Here is a 5,708-nt window from a genome sequence, read left to right as displayed (position 1 = left end):
CACAGCCCCACTGACGTTAGGTAAAACTATTTTGTATAATTTATTTGCAGTGAAGAGTGAAATTGTAGACAGTATATATTATTTTGCTCGCAACATGGTGAAAGATAAATTTACAGAATATGAACAGCAACTGTTACATTTGCTCATCTTGTTTATGAGCTGAAGCCTAAGTAGCTGCAAGTATTTAGAAGATTCTCCAGACTTTACAAAGTTCTTTCATAGAAGAGCTTCTTTTTCTGTACCTTCGCTGCCCCCGTTGCTGCCTTCCTTTTAGAAAGAAATTTGTGGTTTTAATATCATCCACATTCCTTCCACATCTGCGTCAATGGTCAACAGCTTTTTTGCTAATGAAAGGATGCTTCGGGTGGAATGTGCGGTAGGCACTATGATTGAATATTGTACAGTTTATCTTGTATAATATAAATATCTGTTATCATCAAAGGTGGTATAGAGTGTGCAGTAAGGGATGATCTCAGCAGAAGGCAATTAACACTTCAAGAGACGTCTTAGAAAAAACTGTAGTATGTGGATGATATTTCTAAACTGTGTATTTTATAGGCAGATACTTATGTTTTATAGTTAAACTTAAATCACACCCCCACACACATAAATTACCTTCAATTAATACTGTTAATCTCTTAGAAAATTGACTAGGTTTACAAACCCGTGAGGGGCCTCCGTCTGGAGATCAATTCTAGCTGCTGGCCTGATTCTAGGCTTGCTGCCAAAACTGACGCCAAGAAATTTATTCGCGTTGTAGAAATGAGGTAACTCCAGGAGGAATTTACAATATTTTTGTGGACATAAAATAAAATTCAGTGACGTATGGAAAGAGAAGGAGAGATGGCGTAGAGTTTTTCGAAGCATAAGTTGAAAACTACATCTGTGTGTACCTGGATTTGAGTCGATGGGAAAACACACAGATAAAATATGGATCATCTAGTCTGTAAAGACTTGTCTCTATTTCAATTTTGTTCATTATGCGATGCTTGTGTACTTACTTGATTAACCGCGACGATGATGATGGGCTGATGGGATAGAGGATGGGCAATGGCATATCCCTGTCTCATTCATGATTTTGAATCTAAAGCCTATGGCTTCATATAGTGATGCGGACAAGGATTGTTTATGAGTGTAACGATGTGTTTTCAAGTTGTTCCTGCGTTTAGTTTTTGTTAGAAATATTTTCTATACACACTGTAGAATTATTTCTATCGTAGTCTACGGTTAATACAAGTATAAAAACATAGTTTTTCGTTGTGACGTTTCAGGAGAACACACGCTCCCTTCATCAGACATTTAATTTTAGTTTAACTAAAAATACAGTTATAACAATGGTTAACAATTTTTTAAACAAAAAAGAATTAGTTACACAATGGATGTTATCAATGTTATATTGTTGTAATATAGCAACTTAACTGTGAAAACAAGCAGTCTGTTTTATGTTTATTTCAGATAAAAATTTTGATCACATTATTTATCATTTAAAAATTATGAATCCCAAATATCATCAGGCAATTCAAAATCATCATTGCTTTCACAGAGTTTGTTGATGTTTTCTGTTACATTAAATTTTAAAGGTGGTGGCTTACTCCACTTGTGGAAAAGAAAACTCCATACTGGATGTAAGTTACCATAGATGTGAACAAATATTGTTAACCATTGTTATAACTGTATTTTTAGTCAAACTAAAAATAAATATCTGATGAAGGGAGCGTGTGTTCTCCTGAAACGTCACAACGAAAACCTGTATTTTTATGCTTGTAATAACCGTAGACTAGAAGAGAAATAATTCAACAATGGAATCAATGCGCACATACAAGAAAAACTATTATAAATGTAGTTTGAACGAGGCTTTAAATCTTTTGATGGAGCGAATTGACAATACCGGAAGACTCTCCGATTTTGTTAATATTTTCTGTACACACTAAATGAGACCTTCTAATCACGAATATGAAGTTAAAATTTGAGGGTCACGTCTGGAAATTTCGAAATAAGTTAAATTTAGCTCTCCCTGATCCGAACACAAACTCTGGATTTTTCCACGAAAACAATGTCTATCGCAATATTTTACGTTTCGGAGCCAAAAATATATGTTCTTGATATTACCACGACATAACATAACCTAAACTAACCTATTTGCTAATTTGCGATCACTTACCGATTGAAAAATCTTAATTTAGTAGTACTATATCTTCAAGGTTTCTACACGGAAGACGTAACATTTTCGTAACTAGCAAATTTGTATGCTCGATGCACTGTTGCCAAACCTACTTTTAATCAAAGATTTGAAGATGTCGAATCGATCCCTCTTAAAATACTATGTTTGATACATCGGAAAGTTTATGAATCAAGGATTCCATAAATGTAAAATTTAAGGTAAAGAAAGAATCGGAATTGGAAAACAAGTAGTATTAATTGCCTCCCGATTCCGAGTTCCGCCCCTGGGGTAATTGACCTACCGCCCCCTACCGCTACAGCGGCCCCGCCTTTTTCTATAGAGTCCCTTCTAATGAAAACATTGAAGAATACGAATGAAAACATGATTTTAAAAAAGTTGAATTCTCTTTGAAATTCGCATATATATTTACGTTGAATCATAATTAGTCCTCGTCCATCCTCCTCCATACTCCATTTCACGATCTGTGATACATTAAAAACTTTCTTACTCTTATCTTCCGCCATTCCTGCACGATCCTTGATTTCCAAGTTTCAAGTCAACAGTCTTGCAACGCTGTAGACAGCGTAACAGATTGCGATCGTCAATTGTTTATGTCAACAAACATGGTTTACATACTTCTATACGGAGAATGAATGCCAAAATGAAGAAGCTTATTATACAACTCCTACAGCTCAATAATTAATTTCTTCACTTCACTCTAACATGTGAACATCAGATAAACCACCGCCACTAATTATTTCGTGAGTATAAAAAGTAGGATACAAATTATAGAGGCTTCCGGTATTGTCAATTCTGGCCCTTTTTATTAGCCTAGATGAGTTTTAAATATGAATTAAACAAATACACTCCTGAAATCAACACGGGGCTCATGTCGTCCTAAATCTATCATCTTGAATTTGTGTGCAAGATATACAGGGTGTATCAAAAAGAATCATCCGATTTAAAAATGCTATATTTAGGAAACCAATGGACATAGAACCGTGCAGTAAGTTGTAAAATACATGTTGGAATATAAAGTTTTACTTACAATAGGAAGTACAGACCGTAAACCTTTTTTCGGGAAAGAGCGACAAACTGAATGTCTTTTGCACCTTTATCCAGTCATATCTGGAAATGCAGAATTGGCTTCTCCCGCAATTACAAGCACACTCTGATGCCTTTCATATTCCAACTGCACCACCACTGCCACCTGGATGTTCATTCATTTAACAATGAGCTTCCTCAACGATGGATAGGCCATAGGAAGCCTACCGATTTGGCTTCACACCATTGGCCACCGAGGTCGCCAGATCTCACTGTCTGTGATTTGTTCTTGTGTGGGATTCATGAAAGACACCGTATATGTCTCCCCTTCCCTTTAAGAACTGTGGATGAGCTGTAAAACTGCATAACAGCAGCAGTGACTGCAGTAACACCAGACATGCCCCTCAAGTATGGGATGAATTTCACTATTGTGTGGTTGTATGCTGTGCATCCAGAGGTAAACATATAGAGCAATTGTAAACATTATGTAAATAAAACTTTATTTTCCAACATGTATTTTACAACTTACTGCAAGGTTCTATGTCCATTGGTTTCCTAAATATAGCATTTTTAAATCAGATGATTATTTTTGATACACCCTGTATATCCTCTTGAAGTATACGGTAGCTGCATACGCCAGACATTGTTTCAGTCTGTTCCTCTCTTGTCACTACAGACAGCACAGTGTGAATTATGTATCATTCGATCCCTATTCTCTAGCAATATTGTGTTTGTGTTTGCATGTGGGCGTGTATATGGAAAAAGTGGCTTGCTTGTGGGGATCACATTATATTGCATCATTTTGAACACTCGCCTCACATAGTACTCCGGCAGTTTGTTTCTTTATACAGCGTATTTACAGAAGATACAATTCAACCTGCAAATGTATCAATATACGCTGTATAAAACACATCTTATTACTAAATTAGTTGTCCGTACTCGTATAACTTTAGAATTTACAAACATACACATATATTCAACATAAAATTGAAATGAGCCTGAATCGCTCAGCAGTGGTCGAATGGTCCATTTCAATGTCAGAAACAAAGGCACCGGATTCTGTTTTGTTTATAATCGTTAATTCATCTTAACTAACTTTCAGTTTGACGGAATAGTCTGTGGTGGCAGTGGAACGTATTACCGTGCAAATTGTCCATCACCATGTTCGTGCACTTTATTTGACCCAATAAGAGCTTCAAGAATGAAAAGAAAACTCAAAACAAGCTATTGACAACTTCTGCACCATCATACACAAAAATCCAACACTTAAAAACACAGGATGTGAGAAAAATGAATGAAAATAGTCGTGGACAAGTTGCACGGTGATACTAATGGATCCCACCGTATCGAATATCTTGCTGCGAAAAGTGCTACATACGCTCTGTCCGAAAGGTGCAAAGAGCAGACTTGTAGTGTGATCTTGTCGGAAGTGACGTTAAACGAGCAATCGAGACCACAGTACGGATCACACATCGTTGCAGGCTTGAGTACAGGACTCGTGAACTCTGTGTTCATTTGTTTGAAATCAAGGCGGTAGAAAGTAAGCAAGTTGTTGGTTGTAGTTGTTCTATGTGTGAAAATGTATGTGTGAGAACATTTTAAATGATATGTGATGTATATGGTGAACAACGTGTCCTCAGTTTTATCTACTGATCATATTTGGCGCTGCAGTCGAAGTGCAATTCGATAGACTTTTACTTCTAGTCCACGACTTCAAGATCGAACTGCGAGATATTTTACATGTACACATTACTCATATGGTCTAGGCTAAAACTAGACTCCATACTGCAACAGCCCTCGAAGGGCGAGGTCCTGTCACAGCGGCTTTTTCTTTGGGGGACGAGGAGTCAGCGCATCGAGTCCCATCGCCGCTGTTTTCTGGCTTTCGAGATCGGAGCCCGCTTTTTCTTTCTTTCAAGTAGTTCCCCAATTTTCATCACGACGCTTGGTCAACGCCTAAATTTTGGTAGCTCCGACAGGGATTCCAACCCGGGACAGCTCCCACCAAAGGCGAGAGCGCTAGCCATTTGGCTACGCGGGAGCCCTCCTCATATGATCATGATAACCATACCTTGAATCAGCTCGGCAAAGATCATACGAACAGTGCTTACCGCATATTTTCAACCATGGGCGTAATTGGGACATAACTTTGGGGGAGTCGAACTAGGGGTTTAACTTTGGGGGGCAGAGTCGAACTTGGGGTTAAATTTGGAGGAGGGCGGAACCGAAAATTTATCTTTCCCATAAAAATAGCATCCAGCCAGGACTATTTTGCTAACTTTTACATTTGTGAAATCATAAAAATTACTTGGCTCCTCGGGTCCTACTAGGTTAACAAAAGTCCCTTTAACGTTTCTATGTTAATAGACCTGAAAATTTCAGGGTGCCCGCCAAGTTACATTTATTATTTCAACGCATGATCTGATCTGTTTGCCCGAAATATGGCGGCGGAGAGTGATTTCGGGCAATGAATTGTGGGGAGTTGTTCGCTGAATGTCATCTC

This window comes from Lepisma saccharinum, chromosome 15 (genome assembly GCF_977018435.1).
Source record: "Lepisma saccharinum chromosome 15, izLepSacc3.1, whole genome shotgun sequence".
In the NCBI taxonomy this organism is placed as follows: domain Eukaryota; kingdom Metazoa; phylum Arthropoda; class Insecta; order Zygentoma; family Lepismatidae; genus Lepisma; species Lepisma saccharinum.
The sequence above is the reverse complement of the archived record's forward strand: the minus strand, read 5'-3'. Positions refer to the sequence as shown.